Below are 20,460 nucleotides of genomic sequence, written 5' to 3'. Positions count from 1 at the left end.
GTGACTAATATTTGCGAATAAACCTGAGGACCATAATTCAAGTCGCGCGTATCGTCGAAAGAATCATCTTCAAAAAAATGGGTGCAACACGAGGACTTCACAAGAAAATGGGTGAAATATAAGGACTTCGCAGGAGGTAACCCATGCTAGTACTACTCTCGCCCAAGTACCCTTACCTACGGAGTTCTGAGAGAATCCGTTGCATTGGTGCTGGTATGATCGAACCTGTTTCATTTCGTGCTGAAAATACATACACTCCTCCTTCCCTCCCCCTCCCATCAATTGTTTCCTTGTGCGTTCACACTACACCTCTCCTTCTCGTTCTAATATCGACTAAAATGCCCCTTCTTCTTGACTCACATTTGCGTATAAACCAGCGGACCCTAGTTCCAGTCGCGCGTAACGTCGAACGACCCGTCTGAAAAAAAATTGGTGCAACACAAGGACTTCTAGTGCATTAGTGCTGGTATGATCGCACCTCCGCAGTTAAGTGTGCTTGGGCGAGAGTAGTACTCGGATGGGTGACCTCCTGGGAAGTCCTCGTGTCGCACCAATTTTTTTTCAGACGGGTCGTTCGACGTTACGCGCGAATGGAATTATAAACCGCTAGTTCATTTGCAAAGGTGAGTCACGGTGCCGGGGCATATTACTTGATATTAGAACGAGAAAGAGAGATGCAGAGTGCACTCACAAGGAAACAAATGACGGGAGGGGGGATGGGAGGAGAAAGAGTGTATGTATTTGCAGTGCAGAATGAAACATGAGGGATCATACCAGCACTAATACAACGGATTCTATCAAAACTCCGCATTTAAGGGTGCTTGGGCGAGAAAAGTACTCGGATGGGTGACCTCCTGCGAAGTCCTTATATTTCACCCATTTTCTTAGGAGGTCCTCGTGTTGCACCCATCTTTTTCCAGATGATTCTTTCGACGTTACGCGCGACTTGATTTATGGTCAGCAGGTTTATTCGTAAATGTGAGTCACGGCGCCGTGGCATTTTACTTGATATTAGAATGAGTACGGGAGGTGCAGTGGGCACGCACAAGGAAACAAATGACGGGAGGAGGAAGAAAAGAGAAGAAGTGTATGTATTTGAAGGGCAAAATTAAACAAGTGGCATCATACCAGCACTAATGCACTGGATCCCATCAGAACTCTGCAGTTAAGTGTACTTGGGCGAGAGTAGTACTTAGATGGGTGACCTCTTGGGAAGTCCTCGTATCGCAATAATTTTTTTCAGATGGGTCGTTCGACGTTAAGCGTGAATGGAACTATGGTCCGCTGGTTTATATGCAAATGTGAGTCAAGAATCAGGGGCATTTTAATCGAAATTAGAACGAGAAGGAGTGGTGCAGTGTGAATGCACAAGGAAACAAATGATGGGAGGGGGGAGGGAAGAAGGAGTGTATGTATTTTCAGCACGAAATTAAACAGGTGCGGTCACACCAGCACAAATGCACCGGATCCCATCAGAACTCCGCAGTTAAGTGTGCTTTGGCGAAAGTAGTACAATGATGGGTTACCTCCTGGGAAGTTCTCGTGTTGCACCCATTTTCTTTTTTTCAGATGTGCCTTTCGACGTTACGCGCGACTTTAATTATGGTCCGCAGATTTATTCGCAAATGTGAGTCACGGCGCCGTGGCATTTTACTTGATATTTGAGCGAGAACGAGAGGTGCAGTGCGCACGCACAAGGAAACAAATGACGAGAGGGGGAAGAAAGGAGAAGGATTTTATGTATTTACAGCGCGAAATTAAACAGGTGCAATCATCCCATCAGAAGTCTGCAGTTAAGTGTGCTTGGGCGAGAGTAGTACTCGGATGGGTTACCTCTTGGAAGTCCTCGTGTCGCACTAATTTTTTTTCAGACGGGTCGTTCGACGTTACGCGCGACTGGAACTAGGGTCCACTGGTTCATACACAAATGTGAGTAAAGAAGCAGGAGCATCTTAATCGATATTAGAACGAGAAAGAGAGATGCAGAGCGCACACACAAGGAAACAAATGACGGGAGGGGGGATGGAGGGAGAAAAAGTGTATGTATTTGTAGCGCAAAATGAAACATGAGCAATCATACCAGCACCAATGCAATGGATTCTATCAGAACTCCGCAAGTTAACGGTGCTTGGGCGAGAGTAGCACTAGGATGGGTGACTTCCTGCGAAGTCCTTTTATTTCACCCATTTTCTTAGGAAGTCCTCGTGTTGCTCCCATTTTTTTGCAGATGATTCTTTCGACGATACGCGCGACTTTAATTATGGTCCTCAGGTTTATTCGCAAATGTGAGTCACGGCACCGTAGCATTTTACTTGATATTAGAACGAGCACGGGAGGTGTAGTGCGCACGCACAAGGAAACAAATGACGGGAGGGGGAAGAAAGGAGATCGAGTTTATGTATTTGCAGCGTGGAATTAAACGGGTGCGATCATACCAGCACTAATGCACCGGATCCCATCAGAACTCCGCAGTTAAGTGTGCTTGGACGAGAGTAGTACTCGGATGGGTGACCTCTTGGGAAGTCCTCGTGTCGCACCAATTTTTTTTCAGACGGGTCGTTCGACGTTACGCGCGACTGGAACTAGGGTCCGCTGGTTTATACGCAAATGTGAGTCAAGAAGCAGGGGCATTTTAATCGATATTAGAACGAGAATGAGAGGTGAAGTGTGATCGCACAAGGAAACAAATGATGGGAGGGGGAAGAAAGGAGAAGGAGTGTATATATTTGCAGCGCAAAATTAAAGAGGTACGATCATACCAGCACTAATGCACCGGATCCCATCAGAACTCCGCAGAGAAGTGTGATTGGGCGAGATTAGTACTCGGATGGGTGATCTCCTGGGAAGTCCTCGTGTCGCACCAATTTTTTTTCAGACGCGTCGTTCGACGTTACGCGCGTCTGGAGCTAGGGTCCGCTGGTTTATATGCAAATGTGAGTCAAGAAGCAGGGGCATTTTAATCGATATTAGAACGAGAATGAGAGTTGAAGTGTTAACGCACAAGGAAACAAATGACGGGAGGGGGAAGAAAGGAGAAGGAGTATATGTATTTGCAGCGCGAAATTAAACAGGTGCGATCATACCAGTACTAAAGCTCCGGATCCCATCAGAACTCCGCAGTTAAGTGTGCATAGGCGAGGGTAGTACTCGGATGGGTGACCACTTGGGAAGCCCTCGTGTTGCACCTATTTTTTTTCGGGTGGGTTGTTCGACGTTATGCGCAAATGGAATTATAAACCGCTGGTTCATTTGCAAAGGTGAGTCACGGTGCCGAGTCATATTACTTGATATTACAACGAGAAAGAGAGATGCAGAGTGCACGCACAAGGAAACAAATGACGGGAGGGGGGATGGAAGGAGAAAGAGTGTATGTATTTGCAGTGCAGAATGAAACATGAGGGATCATACCTGCACTAATGCAATGGATTCTATCAGAACTCCGCAGTTAAGGGTGCCTGGGCGAGAAAAGTACTCGGATGGGTGACCTCCTGCGAAGTCCTTATATTTCACCCATTTTCTTGGGAGGTCCTCGTGTTGCACCCGTCTTTTTGCAGATGATTTTTTCGACGTTACGCGCGACTTGATTTATAGTCAGCAGGTTTATTCGCAAATGTGAGTCACGGTGCCGTGGCATTTAACTTGATATTAAAACGAGTACGGGAGGTGCAGTGCGCACGCACAAGGAAACAAATGACGGGATGAGGAAGAAAAGAGAAGGTGTGTATGTAGTTGAAGCGCAAAATTAAACAAGTGGCATCATACCAGCACTAATGCACTGCATCCCATCAGAACTCTACAGGTAAGTGTGCTTGGGAGAGAATAGTACTCGGATGGGTGACCTCTTGGGAAGTCCTCGTATCGCAACAATTTTTTTTTAGATGGGTCGTTCGACGTTACGCGCGACTGGAACTATGGTCCGCTTGTTTATACGCAAATGTGAGTCAAGAATCAGGGGCATTTTAATCGATATTAGAATGAGAAGGAGAGGTGCAGTGTGAACACACAAGGAAACAAATGATGGGAGGGGGGAGGGAAGAAGGAGTGCATGTACTTTCAGCACGAAATTACGCAGGTGCGGTCACACCAGCACAAATGCACCGGATCCCATCAGAACTCCGCAGTTAAGTGTGCTTTGGCGAAAGTAGTACAATGATGGGTTACCTCATGGGAAGTTCTCGTGTTGCACCCATTTTCTTTTTTTCAGATGTGCCGTGCGACGTTACGCGCGACTTTAATTATGGTCCGCAGATTTATTCGCAAATGTGAGTCACGACGCCGTGGCATTTTACTTGATATTTGAACGAGAATGAGACGTGCAGTGCGCACGCATAAGGAAACAAATGACGGGAGGGGGAAGAAATGAGAAGTAGTTTATGTATTTGCAGCGCGAAATTAAACAGGTGCGATCATACCAGCACTAATGCACCGGATCCCATCAGAGCTCCGCAGTTAAGTGTGCTTGGGCGAGAGTCGTACTCGGATGGGTGACCTCCTGGGAAGTCCTCGTGTCGCACTAATTTTTCTTTTCAGACAGGTCGTTCGACGTTACACGCGACTGGAACTAGGGTCCACTGGTTTATACACAAATCTGAGTCAAGAAAAAGGGGCATTTTAATCCATATTAGAACGAGAAGGAGAGATGCAGAGTGGAATTATAAACCACTGGTTCATTTGTAAAGGTGAGTCATGGTGCCGGGGCATATTACTTGATATTAGAACGAGAAAGAGAGATGCAGAGTGCACGCACAAGGAAACAAATGACGGGAGAGGGGATGGAAGGAGAAAGAGTGTATGTATTTGCAGTGCAGAATGAAACATGAGACATCATACCAGCACTAATGCACCGGATCCCATCAGAATTCCGCAGTTAAGTGTGCTTGGGAGAAAGTAGTACTCGGACGGGTGACCTCCTGGGAAGTCCTCTTGTCGCACTAATTTTTTTTTTCAGACAGGTCGTTCGACGTTACGCGCGACTGGAACTAGAGTCCACTGGTTTATACGCAAATGTGAGTCAAGAAGCAGGGGCATTTTAATCGATATTAGAACGAGAAGGAGAGATGCAGAGTGCACGCACAAGGAAACAAATGACGGGAGGGGGGATGGAGGGAGAAAAAGTGTATGTATTTGCAGCGCAGAATGAAACAAGAGCAATCATACCAGCACCAATGCAACGGATTCTGTCAGAACTCCGCAAGTTAAGGGTGCTTGGGCGAGAGTAGCACTAGGATGGATGACCTCCTGCGAAGTCCTTATATTTCACTAATTTTCTTAGGAAGTCCTCGTGTTGCACCCATTTTTTTACAGATGATTCTTTCAACGATACGCGCGACTTGAATTATGGTCCTCAGGTTTTTTCGCAAATGTGAGTCACGGCACCGTAGCATTTTACTTGATATTAGAACGAGCACGGGAGGTGCAGTGCGCACGCATAAGGAAACAAATGACGGGAGGGGGAAGAAAGGAGAAGGAGTTTATGTATTTGCAGTGCAAAATTAAACGGGTGCGATCATACCAGCATTAATGCACCGAATCCCATCACAACTCCGCAGTTAAGTGTGTTTGGGCGAGAGTAGTACTCGGATGGGTGACCTCCTGGGAAGTCCTCATGTCGCATCAATTTATTTTCAGATGGGTCATTCGACGTTACGCGCGACTGGAACTAGGGTCCGCTGGTTTATACTCAAATGTGAGTCAAGAAGCAGGGGCATTTTAATCGATATTAGAACGAGAAGGAGAGGTGCAGTGTGAACGCACAAGGAAACAATTGATGGGAGGGGGAGGGAAGGAGAAGGAGTGTATGTATTTTGAGCACGAAATGAAACAGGTGCGATCATACCAGCACTAATGCAACGGATTCTATCAGAACTCCGTAAGTAAGGGTGCTTGGGCGAGAGTAGTACTAGCATGGGTTACCTCCTGCGAAGTCCTTATATTTCCCCCATTTTCTTGTGAAGTCCTCGTGTTGCACCCATTTTTTTGCAGATGATTCTTTCGACGTTACGCGCGACTTGAATTATGGTCCTCAAGTTTATTCGCAAATGTGAGTCACGACGCTGTAGAATTTTACTTGATATTAGAACGAGAATGGGAGGTGCAGTGCGCACGCACAAGGAAACAAATGACGGGAGGGGGAAGAAAGGGGAATGAGTTTATGTATTTGCAGCGCAAAATTAAATAGATGCGATCATACTAGCACTAATGCACCGGATCCCATCAGAACTCCACAGTTATATGTGCTCGGGCGAGATTAGTGCTCGGATGGGTGACCTCCTGCGAAGTCCTTATATTTCACCCATTTTCTTAGGAGGTCCTCGTGTTGCACCCTTCTTTTTGCAGATGATTCTTTCGACGTTACGCGCGACTTGATTTATGGTCCGCAGGTTTATTCGCAAATGTGAGTCACGGCACCGTAGCATTTTACTTGATATTAGAACGAGTACGGGAGGTGCAGTGCGCACCCACAAGGAAACAAATGACGGGAGGAGGAAGAAAAGAGAAGGAGTTTATGTATTTGAAGCGCAAAATTAAACAAGTGGCATCATACCAGCACTAATGCACTGGATCCCATCAGAACTCTGTAGTTAAGTGTGCTTGGGCGAGAGTAGTGCTCGGATGGGTGACCTCTTGGGAAGTCCTCGTATCGCAACAATTTTTGTTCAGATGGGTCGTTCGACGTTACGCGCGACTGGAACTATGGTCCGCTGGTTTATACGCAGATGTGAGTCAAGAAAAAGGGGCATTTTAATCGATATTATAACGAGAATGAGAGGTGCAGTGTGAATGCACAAGGAAACAAATGATGGGAGGGGGGAGGGAAGAAGGAGTGTATGTATTTTTAGCACGAAATTAAACAGGTGCGGTCACACCAGCACAAATGCACCGGATCCCATCAGAACTCCACAGTTAAGTGTGCTTTGGCGAAAGTAGTACAATGATGGGTTACCTCCTGGAAAGTTCTCGTAACCATTTTCTTTTTTTCAGATGTGCCGTTCGATGTTACGCGCGACTTTAATTATGGTCCACAGATTTATTCACAAATGTGAGTCACGGTGTCGTGGCATTTTACTTGATATTTGAACGAGAACGGGAGGTGCAGTGCGCACGCACAAGGAAACAAAAGACGGGAGGAGGAAGAAAAGAGAAGAAGTGTATGTATTTGAAGCGCAAAATTAAACAAGTGGCATCATACCAGCACTAATGCACTGGATCCCATCAGAATTCTGTAGTTAAGTGTGCTTTGGCGAAAGTGGTACAATGATGGGTTACCTCCTGGAAAGTTCTCGTACCCATTTTCTTTTTTTCAGATGTGCCGTTCGACGTTACGCGCGACTTGTATTATGGTCCTCAGGTTTATTCGCAAATGTGAGTCACGGTGTTGTAGCATTTTACTTGATATTAGAACGAGTACGGGAGGTGCAGTGCGCACGCACAAGGAAACAAATGACGGGAGGATGAAGAAAAGAGAAGGAGTGTATGTATTTGCAGTGCGAAATTAAACAGGTGCGATCATACCAGCACTAATGCACTGGATCCCATCAGAACTCCGCAGTGAAGTGTTCTTGGGCGAGATTAGTACTCGGATGGGTGACCTCCTGGGAAGTCCTCGTGTCACACCAATTTTTTTTCAGACGGGTCGTTTGACATTACGCGCGTTTGGAACTAGGGTCCGCTGGTTTATACGCAAATGTGAGTCAAGAAGAAGGGGCATTTTAATCGATATTAGAACGAGAATGAGAGGTGAAGTGTGAACGCACAAGGAAACAAATGACGGGAGGGGGAAGAAAGGAGAAGGAGTGTATGTATTTGCAGCACAAAATTAAATAGGTTCGATCACACCAGCACTAATGCAACGGATTCTATCAGAACTCCGCAGTTAAGTGTGCTTGGGCGAGAGTAGTACTCGGATGGGTGACCACTTGGGAAGCCCTCGTGTTGCACATATTTTTTTTTCGGATGGGTTGTTCGACGTTACGCGCGAATAGAATTATAAACCGCTGGTTCATTTGCAAAGGTGAGTCACGGTGCCGGGGCATATTACTTGATATTAGAACGAGAAAGAGAGATGCAGAGTGCACGCACAAGGAAACAAATGACGGGAGGGGGGATCGGAGGAGAAAGAATGTATGTATTTGCAGTGCAGAATGAAACATGAGGGATCATACCAGCACTAATGCAACGGATTCTATCAGAACTCCGCAGTTAAGGGTGCTTGGGCGAGAAATGTACTCGAATGGGTGACCTCCTGCGAAGTCCTTATATTTCACCCATTTTCTTTGGAGGTCCTCGTGTTGCACCCATCTTTTTGCATATGATTCTTTCGACGTTACGCACGACTTGATTTATGGTCCGCAGGTTTATTCACAAATGTGAGTCACGGCGCCGTGGCATTTTACTTGATATTAGAACGAGTACGGGAGGTGCAGTGCGCACGCACAAGGAAACAAATGACGGGATGAGGAAGAAAAGAGAAGGAGTGTATGTATTTGAAGCGCAAAATTAAACAAGTGGCATCATACCAGCACTAATGCACTGGATCCCATCAGAACTCTGCAGTTAAGTGTGCTTGGTTGAGAGTAGTACTCGGATGGGTGACCTCTTTGGAAGTCCTCGTATCGCAACAATTTTTTTTCAGATGGGTCGTTCGACGTTACGCACGACTGGAACTATGGTCCGCTGGTTTATACGCAAATGTGAGTCAAGAATCAGGGGCATTTTAATCGATACTAGAACGAGAAGGAGAGTTGCAGTGTGAACGCACAAGGAAACAAATGATGGGAGGGAGGGAGGGAAGAAGGAGTGTATGTGTTTTCAGCACGAAATTAAACAGGTGCGGTCACACCAGCACAAATGCACCGGATCCCATCAGAACTCCGCAGTTAAGTGTGCTTTGGCGAAAGTAGTACAAAGATGGGTTACCTCCTGGGAAGTTCTCGTGTCGCACCCATTTTCTTTTTTTCAGATGTGCCGTTCGACGTTACGCGCGACTTTAATTATGGTCCGCATATTTATTCGCAAATATGAGTCACGGCGTCGTGGCATTTTACTTGATATTTGAACGAGAACGAGAGGTGCAGTGCGCACGCACAAGGAAACAAATGACGGGAGGGGGAAGAAAGGAGAAGGAGTTTATGTATTTGCAGCGCGAAATTAAATAGGTGCGATCATACCAGCACTAATGCACCAGATCCCATAAGAACTCCGCAGTTAAGTGTGCCTGTGCGAGAGTAGTACTCGGATGGGTGACCTCTTGGGATGTCCTCGTGTTGCACTAATTTTTTTTTCAGACGGGTCGTTCGACGTTACGCGCGACTGGAACTAGGGTCCACTGGTTTATACACAAATGTGAGTCAAGAAGCAGGGGCATTTTAATCGATATTAGAACGAGAAGGAGAGATGCAGAGTGCACGCACAAGGAAACAAATGACGGGAGGGGGATGGAGGGAGAAAAAGTGTATGTATTTGCAGCGCAGAATGAAATATGAGCAATCATACCAGCACCAATGCAACGGATTCTATCAGAACTCCGCAAGTTAAGGGTGCTTGGGCGAGAGTAGCACTAGGATGGGTGACCTCCTGCGAAGTCCTTATATTTCACCCATTTTCTTAGGAAGTCCTCGTGTTGCACTCATTTTTTTGCAGATGATTCTTTCGACGATACGCGCGACTTGAATTATGGTTCTCAGGTTTATTCGCAAATGTGAGTCACGGCACCGTAGCATTTTACTTTATATTAGAACGAGCACGGGAGGTGCAGTACGCACGCACAAGGAAACAAATGACGGGAGGGGGAAGAAAGGAGAAGGAGTTTATGTATTTACAGCGCGGAATTAAACGGGTGCGATCATACCAGCACTCATGCACCGGATCCCATCAGAACTCCGCAGTTAAGTGTGCTTTGGCGAGAGTAGTACTCGGATTGGTGACCTCCTGGGAAGTCTTCGTGTCGCACCAATTTTTTTTTAGACGGGTCGTTCGACGTTACGCGCGACTGGAACTAGGGTCCGCTGGTTTATACGCAAATGTGAGTCAAGAAGCAAGGGCATTTTAATCGATATTAGAACGAGAAGGAGAGGTGCAGTGTGAATGCACAAGGAAACAATTGATGGGAGGGGGAGGGAATGAGAAGGAGTGTATGTATTTTGAGCACGAAATGAAACAGGTGCGATCATACCAGCACTAATGCAACGGATTTTATCAGAACTCCGTAGGTAAGGGTGCTTGGGCGAGAGTAGTACTAGCATGGGTTACCTCCTGCGAAGTCCTTATATTTCAACCATTATCTTCTGAAGTCCTCGTGTTGCACCCATTTTTTTTGCAGACGATTCTTTCGACGTTACGCGCGACTTGAATTATGGTCCTCAGGTTCAATCGCAAATGTGAGTCACGGCGCCGTGGCATTTTACTTGATATTAGAACGAGAACGGGAGGTGCAGTGCGCACGCACAAGGAAACAAATGACGGGAGGGGGAAGATAGGGGAATGAGTGTATGTATTTGCAGCGCGAAAATAAACAGGTGCGATCATACAAGCACAAATGCGCCGGATCCGATCAGAACTCCGCATTTAAGTGTGCTTTGGCGAAAGTAGTATAATGATGGGTTACCTCGTGGGAACTTCTCGTGTTGCACCCATTTTCTTTTTTTCAGATGTTCCGTTCGACGTTACGCGCGACTTTAATTTTGGTCCGCAGATTTATTCGCAAATGTGAGTCACGGCGTTGTGGCATTTTACTTGATATTTGAACGAGAACGAGAGGTGCAGTGTGCACGCACAAGGAAACAAATGACGGGAGGGGGAAGAACGGAGAAGGAGTTTATGTATTTGCAGCGCAAAATTAAACAGGTGCGATCATACCAGCACTAATTCACCGGATCCCATCAGAACTCCGTAGTTAAGTGTGCTTGGGCGAGAGTAGTACTCGGATGGGTGATCTCTTGGGAAGTCCTCGTGCCGCACTAATTTTTTTTTCAGACGGGTCGTTCGACGTTACGCGCGACGGAGCTTTAGTGCTGGTATGATCGCAGCTATTTAATTTCGCACTGCAAATACATACACTCCTTCTCCTTTCTTCCCCCTCCCGTCATTTGTTTCCTTGTGCGTTCACACTTCACCTCTCATTCTTGTTCCAATATCGATTAAAATGCCCCTGCTTCTTGACTCACATTTGCGTATAAACCAGCGGACCCTAGTTCCAGACGCGCGTAATGTTGAACGACCCGTCTGAAAAAAATTGGTGCGACACGAGGACTTCCCAGGAGGTCACCCATCCGAGTACTAATCTCGCCCAAGTACACTTCACTGCGGAGTTCTGATGGGATCCGGTGCATTAGTGCTGGTGTGATCGCACCTGGTTAATTGTTGCGATACGAGGACTTCCCAAGAGGTCACCCATCCGAGTACTACTCTCGCCCAAGCACACTTAACTGCAGAGTTCTGATGGGATCCCGTGCATTATTGCTGGTATGATGCCACTTGTTTAATTTTGCGCTTCGAATACATACGCTCCTTCTCTTTTCTTCCTCCTCCCGTCATTTGTTTCCTTGTGCGTGCGCACTGCACCTCCCGTACTCGTTCACATATCAAGTAAAATGCCACGACGCTGTGACTCACATTTGCGAATAAACCTGCGGACCATAAATCAAGTCGCGCGTAACGTTGAAAGAATCATCTGCAAAAAGATGGGTGCAACACAAGGACCTCCTAAGAAAATGGGTGAAATATAAGGACTTCGCAGGAGGTCACCCATCCGAGTACTTTTCTCGCCCAAGCACCCTTAACTGCGGAGTTCTGATAGAATCCGTTGCATTAGTGCTGGTATGATCCCTCATGTTTCATTCTGCACTGCAAGTACATACACTCTTTCTCCTCCCATCCCCCCTCCCGTCATTTGTTTCCTTTTGCGTGCACTCTGCATCTCTCTTTCTCGTTCTAATATCAAGTAATATGCCCCGGCACCGTGACTCACCTTTGCAAATGAACCTGCGGTTTATAATTCCATTCGCGCGTAACGTCGAATAACCCATCCGAAAAAAAAAAAGGTGCAACACGAGGGCTTCCCAGGTGGACACCCATCCGAGTACTACTCTCGCCCAAGCACACTTAACTGCGGAGTTCTGATGGGATCCGGAGCTTTAGTGCTGGTATGATCGCACCTGTTTAATTTCGCGCTGCAAATACATACACTCCTTCTCCTTTCTTCCCCCTCCCGTCATTTGTTTCCTTGTGCGTTCACACTTTACCTCTCATTCTCGTTCTAATTTTGATTAAAATGCCCCTGCTTCTCGACTCACATTTGCGTATAAACCAGCGGACCCTAGTTCCAGACGCGCGTAACGTCGAACGATCCTTCTGAAAAAAAATTGTTGCGACACGAGTACTTCCCAGGAGGTCAACCATCCGAGTACTAATCTCGCCAAGCACACTTAACTGCGGAGTTCTGATGGGATCCGGGGCTTTAGTACTGGTATGATCGCACCTGTTTAGTTTCGCGCTGCAAATATATACACTCCTTCTCCTTTCTTCCCCCTCCCGTCATTTGTTTCCTTGTGCGTTCACACTTCACCTCTCATTCTCGTTCTAATATCGATTAAAATGCCCCTGGTTCTTGACTTACATTTGCGTATAAACCAGCGGACACTAGTTCCAGATGAGTGTAACGTCGAAAGAATTATCTGCAAAAAGATGGGTGCAACACGAGGACCTCCCAAGAAATTGGGTGAAATATAAGGACTTCGCAGGAGGTCACCCATCTGAGTACTTTTCTCGCCCAAGCACCCTTAACTGCGGAGTTCTGATAGAATCCGTTGCATTAGTGCTGGTATGATCCCTCATGTTTCATTTTGCACTGCAAGTACATACACTCTTTCTCCTCCCATCCCCCCTCCCGTCATTTGTTTCCTTTTGCGTGCACTCTGCATCTCTCTTTCTCGTTCTAATATCAAGTAATATGCCCCGGCACCGTGACTCACCTTTGCAAATGAACCTGTGGTTCATAATTCCATTCGCGCGTAACGTCGAACAACCCATCCGAAAAAAAAATAGGTGCAACACGAGGGCTTCCCAGGTGGACACCCATCCGAGTACTACTCTCGCCCAAGCACACTTAACTGCGGAGTTCTGAAGGGATCCGGGGCTTTAGTGCTGGTATGATCGCACCTGTTTAATTTCGCGCTGCAAATACATACACTCATTCTCCTTTCTTCCCCCTCCCGTCAATTTTTCCTTGTGCGTTCACACTTTACCTCTCATTCTCGTTCTAATTTCGATTAAAATGCCCCTGCTTCTCGACTTACATTTGTGTATAAACCAGCGGACCCTAGTTCCAGACGCGCGTAACGTCGAACGACCCGTCTGAAAAAAAATTGGTGCGACACGACGACTTCCCAGGAGGTCAACCATCCGAGTACTAATCTCGCCAAACACACTTATTTGCGGAGTTCTGATGGGATCCGGGGCTTTAGTGCTGGTATGATCGCACCTGTTTAGTTTCGTGCTGCAAATACATACACTCCTTCTCCTTTCTTCCCCCTCCCGTCATTTGTTTCCTTGTGCGTTCACACTTCACCTCTCATTCTTGTTCTAATATCGATTAAAATGCCCCTGCTTCTTGACTCACATTTGCGTATAAACCAGCGGACCTTAGTTCCAGATGAGCGTAACGTCGAACGACCCGTCTGAAAAAAAATTGGTGCGACACGAGGACTTCACAAGATAATGGGTGAAATATAAGGACTTCGCAGGAGGTAACCCATGCTAGTACTACTCTCGCCCAAGCACCCTTACCTACGGAGTTCTGATAGAATCTGTTGCATTAGTGCTGGTATGATCGCACCTGTTTCATTTCGTGTTGAAAATACATACACTCCTTCTCCTTCCCTCCCCCTCCCATAATTTGTTTCCTTGTGCGTTCACACTGCACCTCTCCTTCTCGTTCTAATATCGATTAAAATTCCCCTTCTTTTTGACTCACATTTGCGTATAAACCAGCGGACCCTAGTTCAAGTCGCGCGTAACGTCGAACGACCCGTCTGAAAAAAAATTGTTGCGACACGAGGACTTCCAAGGAGGTCACCCATCCGAGTACTTTTCTCGCCCAAGCACCCTTAACTGCGAAGTTCTGATAGAATCCGTTGCATTAGTGCTGATATGATCCCTCATGTTTCATTCTGCACTGCAAATACACACACTCTTTCTCCTCCCATCCCCCATCCCGTCATTTGTTTCCTTGTGCGTGCACTCTGCATCTCTTTTTCTCATTCTAATATCAAGTAATGTGCCCCGGCACCGTGACTCACCTTTGCAAATGAACCAGCGGTTTATAATTACATTCGCGCGTAACGTCGAACAACCCATCCGAAAAAAAATAGGTGCAACACGAGGGCTTCCCAGGTGGACACCCATCCGAGTACTACTCTCGCCCAAGCACACTTAACTGCGGAGTTCTGATGGGATCCGGAGCTTTAGTGCTGGTATGATCGCACCTGTTTAATTTCGCGTAGCAAATACATACACTCCTTCTCCTTTCTTCCCCCTCCCGTCATTTGTTTCCTTGTGCGTTCACACTTCACCTCTCATTCTCGTTCTAATATCGATTAAAATGCCCCTGCTTCTTGACTCACATTTGCGTATAAACCAGCGGACCCTAGTTCCAGACGCGCGTAACGTCGAAAGACTCGTCTGAAAAAAAATTGGTGCGACACGAGGACTTCCCAGGAGGTCACCCATCCGAGTACTAATCTCGCCCAAGCACACTTCACTGCGGAGATCTAATGGGATCCGGTGCATTAGTGCTGGTATGATCGCACGTGTTTAATTTGGCGCTGAAAATACATAAACTCATTCCCCTTTCTTCCCCCTCCCGTCATTTGTTTCCTTGTGCGTGCGCACTGTACCTCCCGTTCTCGTTCTAATATCAAGTAAAATGCCACGGCGCCGTGACTCACATTTGCGAATAAACCTGAGGACCATAATTCAAGTCGCGCGTAACGTCGAACGACACATCTGAAAAAAAGAAAATGGGTGCAACACGAGAACTTCCCAGGAGGTAACCCATCATTGTACTACTTTCGCCAAAGCAGACTTAACTGCGGAGTTCTGATGGGATCCGGTGCATTTGTGCTGGTGTGACCGCACCTGTTTAATTTCGTGCTGAGAATACATACACTCCTTCTTCCCTCCCCCCCTCCCATCATTTGTTTCCTTGTGCGTTCTTACTGCACCTCTCCTTCTCGTTCTAATATCGATTAAAATACCCTTGATTCTTGACTCACATTTGCGTATAAACCAGCGGACCATAGTTCCAGTCGCGCATTATGTCGAACGACCCATCTGAAAAAAAATTGGTGCGACACGAGGACTTCCCAAGAGGTCACCCATCCGAGTACTACTCTCGCCCAAGCACACTTAACTGCGGAGTTCTGATGGGATCCGGTGCATTAGTGCTGGTATGATCGCACCCGTTTAATTTCGCGCTGCAAATACATAAACTCCTTCTCCTTTCTTCCCCCTCCCGTCATTTATTTCCTTGTGCGTGCGCACTGCACCTCTCGTTCTCGTTCAAATATCAGGTAAAATGCCACGGCGCCGTGACTCACATTTGCGAATAAATCTGCGGACCATAATTAAAGTCACGCGTAACGTCGAACGGCACATCTGAAAAAAAAAAAATGGGTGCAACACGAGAACCTCCCAGGAGGTACCCCATCATTGTACTACTTTCGCCAAAGCACACTTAACTGCGGAGTTCTGATGGGATCTGGTGCATTTGTGCTGGTGTGACCGCACCTGTTTAATTTCGTGTTGAAAATACATACACTCCTTCTTCCCTCTCCCCCTTCCGTCATTTGTTTCCTTGTGCGTTCACACTGCACCTCTCCTTCTCGTTCTAATATCGATTAAAATGCCCCTGATTCTTGACTCACATTTGCGTATAAACCAGCGGACCATAGTTTCAGTCGCGCGTAACGTCGAACGACCCATCTAAAAAACAATTGTTGCGATACGAGGACTTCCCAAGAGGTCACCCATCCGAGTACTACTCTCGCCCAAACACACTTAACTGCGGAGTTCTGATGGGATCTGGTGCATTAGTGCTGGTATGATCGCACTCGTTTCATTTCGCGCTGCAAATACATAAACTCCTTCTCCTTTCTTCCCCCTCCCATCATTTGTTTCCTTGTGCGTGCGCACTGCAACTCTCGTTCTCGTTCAAATATTAAGTAAAATGCCACGGCGCCGTGATTTACATTTGCGAATAAATCTGCGGACCATAATTAAAGTTGCGCGTAACGTCGAACGGCACATCTGAAAAAAAGAAAATGGGTGCAACACGAGAACTTCCCAGGAGGTAACCCATCATTGTACTACTTTCGCCAAAGCACAATTAACTGCGGAGTTCTGATGGGATCCGGTGCATTAGTGCTGGTGTGACCGCACCTGTTTAATTTCGTGCTCAAAATACATACACTCCTTCTTCCCTCCCCCCCTCCCATCATTTGTTTCCTTGTGCGTTCACACTGCACCTCTCCTTCTCGTTCTAATATCGATTAAAATGCCCCTGATTCTTGACTCACATTTGCGTATAAACTAGCGGACCATAGTTCCAGTCGCGCGTAACGTCGAACGACCCATCTGAAAAAAAATTGTTGCGATACGAGGACTTCTCAAGAGGTCACCCATCCGACTACTACTCTCGCCCAAGCACACTTAACTGCAGAGTTCTGATGGGATCCAGTGCATTAGTGCTGGTATGATGCCACATGTTTAATTTTGCGCTTCAAATACATACACTCCTTCTCTTTTCTTCCTCCTCCCGTCATTTGTTTCCTTGTGCGTGCGCACTGCACCTCCCGTACTCGTTCTAATATCAAGTAAAATGCCACGGCCCTGTGAATCACATTTGCGAATAAACCTGCGGACCATAAATCAAGTCGCGCGTAACGTCGAAAGAATCATCTACAAAAAGATGGGTGCAACACGAGGACCTCCCAAGAAAATGGGTGCAACACGAGGACTTCCCAAGTGGTCACCCATCCGAAGTACTACTCTCGCCCAAGCACCCTTAACTGTGGAGTTCTGATAGAATCCGTTGCATTAGTGCTGGTATGATCCCGCATGTTTCATTCTACACTGCAAATACATACACTCTTTCTCCTTCCATCCCTCCTCCCGTCATTTGTTTCCTTGTGCGTGCACTCTTCATCTCTCTTTCTCGTTCTAATATCAAGTAATATGCCCTGGCACCGTGACTCACCTTTGCAAATGAACCAGCGGTTTATAATTCCATTCGCGCGTAACTTCGAACAACCCATTCGAAAAAAAATAGGTGCAACACGAGGGCTTCCCAAGTCGTCACCCATCCGAGTATTGCGCTCGCCCAAGCACAATTAACTGTGGAGTTCTGATGGGATCCGGAGCTTTAGTGCTGGTATGATCGCACCTGTTTAATTTCACGCAGCAAATACATACACTCCTTCTCCTTTCTTCCCCCTCCCGTCATTTGTTTCCTTGTGCGTTCACACTTCACCTCTCATTCTCGTTCTAATATCGATTAAAATGCCCCTGCTTCTTGACTCACATTTGTGTATAAACCAGCGGACCCTAGTTCCAGACGCGCGTAACGTCGAAAGACTCGTCTGAAAAAAAATTGGTGCGACACGAGGACTTCCCAGGAGGTCACCCATCCGAGTACTAATCTCGCCCAAGCACACTTCACTGCGGAGTTCTAATGGGATCTGGTGCATTAGTGCTGGTATGATCGCACGTGTTTAATTTGGCGCTGAAAATACATAAACTCATTCCCCTTTCTTCCCCCTCCCGTCATTTGTTTCCTTGTGCGTTCACACTTCACCTCTCATTCTCGGTCTAATATCGATTAAAATGCCCCTGCTTCTTGACTCACATTTGCGTATAAACCAGCGGACCCTAGTTCCAGATGCGCGTAACGTCGAACGACCCGTCTGAAAAAAAATTGTTGCGATACGAGGACTTCCCAAGAGGTCACCCATCCGAGTACTACTCTCGCCCAAACACACTTAACTGCGGAGTTCTAATGGGATCCGGTGCATTAGTGCTGGTATGATCGCACCTGTTTAATTTCGCACTGCAAATACATACACTCCTTCTCTTTTCTTCATCCTCCCGTCATTTGTTTCCTTGTGCGTGCGCACTGCACCTCCCGTACTCGTTCTAATATCAAGTAAAATGCTACAACACCGTGACTCACATTTGCGAATAAACCTGAGGACCATAATACAAGTCGCGCGTAACGTCGAACGGCACATCTGAAAAAAAGAAAATGGGTACGAGAACTTTCCAGGAGGTAACCCATCATTGTACCACTTTCGCCAAAGCACACTTAACTACAGAATTCTGATGGGATCCAGTGCATTAGTGCTGGTATGATGCCACTTGTTTAATTTTGCGCTTCAAATACATAAACTCCTTCTCTTTTCTTCCTCCTCCCGTCATTTGTTTCCTTGTGGGTGCGCACTGCACCTCCCGTACTCGTTCTAATATCAAGTAAAATGCTACGGTGCCGTGACTCACATTTGCGAATAAACCTGCGGACCATAAATCAAGTCGCGCGTAACGTCGAAAGAATCATCTGCAAAAAGAAGGGTGCAACACGAGGACCTCCTAAGAAAATGGGTGAAATATAAGGACTTCGCAGGAGGTCACCCATCCGAGCACTAATCTCGCCCGAGCACATATAACTGTGGAGTTCTGATGGGATCCGGTGCATTAGTGCTAGTATGATCGCATCTATTTAATTTTGCGCTGCAAATACATAAACTCATTCCCCTTTCTTCCCCCTCCCGTCATTTGTTTCCTTGTGCGTGCGCACTGCACCTCCCATTCTCGTTCTAATATCAAGTAAAATGCTACAGCGCCGTGACTCACATTTGCGAATAAACCTGAGGACCATAATTCAAGTCGCGCGTAACGTCGAAAGAATCATCTGCAAAAAAAATGGGTGCAACACGAGGATTTCACAAGAAAATGGGTGAAATATAAGGACTTCGCAGGAGGTAACCCATGCAAGTACTACTCTCGCCCAAGCACCCTTACCTACGGAGTTCTGATAGAATCCGTTGCATTAGTGCTGGTATGATCGCACCATGTTTCATTTCGCGCTGCAAATACATACACTCCTTCTCCTTTCTTCCCCCTCCCATCAATTGTTTCCTTGTGCGTTCACACTGCACCTCTCCTTCCTGTTCTAATATCGATTAAAATGCCCCTGCTTCTTGACTCACATTTGCGTATAAACCAGTGGACCCTTGTTCCAGCCGCGCGTAACATCGAACGACCCGTCTGAAAAAAAATTGGTGCGACACGAGGACTTCCCAGGAGGTCACCAATCCGAGTACTACTCTCGCCCAAGCACACTTAACTGCAGAGTTCTGATGGGATCCCGTGCATTATTGCTGGTATGATGCCACTTGTTTAATTTTGCGCTTCGAATACATACGCTCCTTCTCTTTTCTTCCTCCTCCCGTCATTTGTTTCCTTGTGCGTGCGCACTGCACCTCCCGTACTCGTTCTAATATCAAGTAAAATGCCACGACGCTGTGACTCACATTTGCGAATAAACCTGCGGACCATAAATCAAGTCGCGCGTAACGTCGAAAGAATCATCTGCAAAAAGATGGGTGCAACACAAGGACCTCCTAAGAAAATGGGTGAAATATAAGGACTTCGCAGGAGGTCACCCATCCGAGTACTTTTCTCGCCCAAGCACCCTTAACTGCGGAGTTCTGATAGAATCCGTTGCATTAGTGCTGGTATGATCCCTCATGTTTCATTCTGCACTGCAAGTACATACACTCTTTCTCCTCCCATCCCCCCTCCCGTCATTTGTTTCCTTTTGCGTGCACTCTGCATCTCTCTTTCTCGTTCTAATATCAAGTAATATGCCCCGGCACCGTGACTCACCTTTGCAAATGAACCAGTGGTTTATAATTCCATTCGCGCGTAACATCGAACAACCCATCCGAGAAAAAAAAGGTGCAACACGAGGGCTTCCCAAGTGGCACCCATCAGAGTACTACTCTCGCCCAAGCACACCTAACTGCGGAGTTCTGATGGGATCCTGGGCTTTAGTGCTGGTATGATCGCACCTGTTTAATTCCGCACTGCAAATACATACACTCCTTCTCCTTTCTTCCCCCTTCGTCATTTGTTTCCTTGTGCGTTCACACTTCATCTCTCCTTCTTGTTCTAATATCGATTAAAATGCCCCTGCTTCTTGACTCACATTTTCGTATAAACCAGCCGACCCTAGTTCGAGACGCGCGTAACGTCGAACGACCCATCTGAAAAAAAATTGGTGCGACACGAGGATTTCCCAGGAGGTCACCCATCCGAGTACTTATATCGCCCAAGCACACTTAACTGGGGAGTTCTGATGGGATCCGGTGCATTAGTGCTGGTATGATAGCACTGTTTAATTTCGCGCTG

The 20,460-nt window shown here is 46.7% G+C and overlaps 8 non-coding genes and 29 pseudogenes across 8 annotated transcripts; 18 read left to right on the top strand and 19 right to left on the bottom strand.

The window, feature by feature from the left end:
• Nucleotides 1-1,115: 1,115 nt before the first annotated feature.
• Nucleotides 1,116-1,233, top strand: LOC148257192 (5S ribosomal RNA; annotated as a pseudogene).
• A 202-nt stretch (nucleotides 1,234-1,435) lies between these two features.
• LOC148257191 (5S ribosomal RNA) lies at nucleotides 1,436-1,554 on the top strand (annotated as a pseudogene).
• An 867-nt stretch (nucleotides 1,555-2,421) lies between these two features.
• On the top strand, nucleotides 2,422-2,540 carry LOC148257190 (5S ribosomal RNA). The gene has a single exon (XR_015821088.1). It is a non-coding gene; the product is annotated as a 5S ribosomal RNA (ribosomal RNA).
• A 205-nt stretch (nucleotides 2,541-2,745) lies between these two features.
• LOC148257189 (5S ribosomal RNA) lies at nucleotides 2,746-2,864 on the top strand (annotated as a pseudogene).
• Nucleotides 2,865-3,069: 205 nt separating this feature from the next.
• On the top strand, nucleotides 3,070-3,188 carry LOC148257188 (5S ribosomal RNA). The gene has a single exon (XR_015820109.1). It is a non-coding gene; the product is annotated as a 5S ribosomal RNA (ribosomal RNA).
• An 882-nt stretch (nucleotides 3,189-4,070) lies between these two features.
• LOC148257187 (5S ribosomal RNA) lies at nucleotides 4,071-4,189 on the top strand (annotated as a pseudogene).
• A 209-nt stretch (nucleotides 4,190-4,398) lies between these two features.
• LOC148257186 (5S ribosomal RNA) lies at nucleotides 4,399-4,517 on the top strand. Its single transcript, XR_015820583.1, has one exon. It is a non-coding gene; the product is annotated as a 5S ribosomal RNA (ribosomal RNA).
• Nucleotides 4,518-4,816: 299 nt separating this feature from the next.
• LOC148257185 (5S ribosomal RNA) lies at nucleotides 4,817-4,933 on the top strand (annotated as a pseudogene).
• A 565-nt stretch (nucleotides 4,934-5,498) lies between these two features.
• Nucleotides 5,499-5,617, top strand: LOC148257184 (5S ribosomal RNA; annotated as a pseudogene).
• A 914-nt stretch (nucleotides 5,618-6,531) lies between these two features.
• On the top strand, nucleotides 6,532-6,649 carry LOC148257183 (5S ribosomal RNA; annotated as a pseudogene).
• An 849-nt stretch (nucleotides 6,650-7,498) lies between these two features.
• Nucleotides 7,499-7,617, top strand: LOC148257182 (5S ribosomal RNA; annotated as a pseudogene).
• A 205-nt stretch (nucleotides 7,618-7,822) lies between these two features.
• Nucleotides 7,823-7,941, top strand: LOC148257181 (5S ribosomal RNA; annotated as a pseudogene).
• A 562-nt stretch (nucleotides 7,942-8,503) lies between these two features.
• On the top strand, nucleotides 8,504-8,621 carry LOC148257180 (5S ribosomal RNA; annotated as a pseudogene).
• A 204-nt stretch (nucleotides 8,622-8,825) lies between these two features.
• On the top strand, nucleotides 8,826-8,944 carry LOC148257179 (5S ribosomal RNA; annotated as a pseudogene).
• Nucleotides 8,945-9,153: 209 nt separating this feature from the next.
• LOC148257178 (5S ribosomal RNA) lies at nucleotides 9,154-9,272 on the top strand (annotated as a pseudogene).
• A 561-nt stretch (nucleotides 9,273-9,833) lies between these two features.
• LOC148257177 (5S ribosomal RNA) lies at nucleotides 9,834-9,952 on the top strand (annotated as a pseudogene).
• Nucleotides 9,953-10,512: 560 nt separating this feature from the next.
• On the top strand, nucleotides 10,513-10,631 carry LOC148257176 (5S ribosomal RNA; annotated as a pseudogene).
• Nucleotides 10,632-10,840: 209 nt separating this feature from the next.
• On the top strand, nucleotides 10,841-10,959 carry LOC148257175 (5S ribosomal RNA; annotated as a pseudogene).
• A 271-nt stretch (nucleotides 10,960-11,230) lies between these two features.
• LOC148257174 (5S ribosomal RNA) lies at nucleotides 11,231-11,349 on the bottom strand (annotated as a pseudogene).
• Nucleotides 11,350-11,355: 6 nt separating this feature from the next.
• On the bottom strand, nucleotides 11,356-11,473 carry LOC148257173 (5S ribosomal RNA; annotated as a pseudogene).
• Nucleotides 11,474-12,035: 562 nt separating this feature from the next.
• On the bottom strand, nucleotides 12,036-12,154 carry LOC148257172 (5S ribosomal RNA). The gene has a single exon (XR_015820279.1). It is a non-coding gene; the product is annotated as a 5S ribosomal RNA (ribosomal RNA).
• Nucleotides 12,155-12,359: 205 nt separating this feature from the next.
• LOC148257171 (5S ribosomal RNA) lies at nucleotides 12,360-12,477 on the bottom strand (annotated as a pseudogene).
• A 561-nt stretch (nucleotides 12,478-13,038) lies between these two features.
• Nucleotides 13,039-13,157, bottom strand: LOC148257170 (5S ribosomal RNA). The gene has a single exon (XR_015819866.1). It is a non-coding gene; the product is annotated as a 5S ribosomal RNA (ribosomal RNA).
• Nucleotides 13,158-13,361: 204 nt separating this feature from the next.
• On the bottom strand, nucleotides 13,362-13,479 carry LOC148257169 (5S ribosomal RNA; annotated as a pseudogene).
• An 884-nt stretch (nucleotides 13,480-14,363) lies between these two features.
• On the bottom strand, nucleotides 14,364-14,482 carry LOC148257168 (5S ribosomal RNA). Its single transcript, XR_015820825.1, has one exon. It is a non-coding gene; the product is annotated as a 5S ribosomal RNA (ribosomal RNA).
• A 205-nt stretch (nucleotides 14,483-14,687) lies between these two features.
• On the bottom strand, nucleotides 14,688-14,806 carry LOC148257167 (5S ribosomal RNA; annotated as a pseudogene).
• A 209-nt stretch (nucleotides 14,807-15,015) lies between these two features.
• LOC148257166 (5S ribosomal RNA) lies at nucleotides 15,016-15,134 on the bottom strand (annotated as a pseudogene).
• A 204-nt stretch (nucleotides 15,135-15,338) lies between these two features.
• On the bottom strand, nucleotides 15,339-15,457 carry LOC148257165 (5S ribosomal RNA). The gene has a single exon (XR_015820567.1). It is a non-coding gene; the product is annotated as a 5S ribosomal RNA (ribosomal RNA).
• A 209-nt stretch (nucleotides 15,458-15,666) lies between these two features.
• LOC148257164 (5S ribosomal RNA) lies at nucleotides 15,667-15,785 on the bottom strand (annotated as a pseudogene).
• A 204-nt stretch (nucleotides 15,786-15,989) lies between these two features.
• LOC148257163 (5S ribosomal RNA) lies at nucleotides 15,990-16,108 on the bottom strand (annotated as a pseudogene).
• Nucleotides 16,109-16,317: 209 nt separating this feature from the next.
• On the bottom strand, nucleotides 16,318-16,436 carry LOC148257162 (5S ribosomal RNA; annotated as a pseudogene).
• Nucleotides 16,437-16,640: 204 nt separating this feature from the next.
• Nucleotides 16,641-16,758, bottom strand: LOC148257161 (5S ribosomal RNA; annotated as a pseudogene).
• A 562-nt stretch (nucleotides 16,759-17,320) lies between these two features.
• LOC148257160 (5S ribosomal RNA) lies at nucleotides 17,321-17,439 on the bottom strand (annotated as a pseudogene).
• Nucleotides 17,440-17,644: 205 nt separating this feature from the next.
• Nucleotides 17,645-17,763, bottom strand: LOC148257159 (5S ribosomal RNA; annotated as a pseudogene).
• A 205-nt stretch (nucleotides 17,764-17,968) lies between these two features.
• LOC148257158 (5S ribosomal RNA) lies at nucleotides 17,969-18,087 on the bottom strand. Its single transcript, XR_015820444.1, has one exon. It is a non-coding gene; the product is annotated as a 5S ribosomal RNA (ribosomal RNA).
• A 1,917-nt stretch (nucleotides 18,088-20,004) lies between these two features.
• Nucleotides 20,005-20,122, bottom strand: LOC148257157 (5S ribosomal RNA; annotated as a pseudogene).
• Nucleotides 20,123-20,326: 204 nt separating this feature from the next.
• Nucleotides 20,327-20,445, bottom strand: LOC148257156 (5S ribosomal RNA; annotated as a pseudogene).
• Between the last annotated feature and the right edge of the window lie 15 nt (nucleotides 20,446-20,460).

This window comes from Carica papaya, chromosome 5 (genome assembly GCF_054855325.1).
Source record: "Carica papaya isolate Zhongbai chromosome 5, ASM5485532v1, whole genome shotgun sequence".
Taxonomy (NCBI): Eukaryota; Viridiplantae; Streptophyta; class Magnoliopsida; order Brassicales; family Caricaceae; genus Carica; species Carica papaya.
The sequence above is the reverse complement of the archived record's forward strand: the minus strand, read 5'-3'. Positions and strand labels throughout refer to the sequence as shown.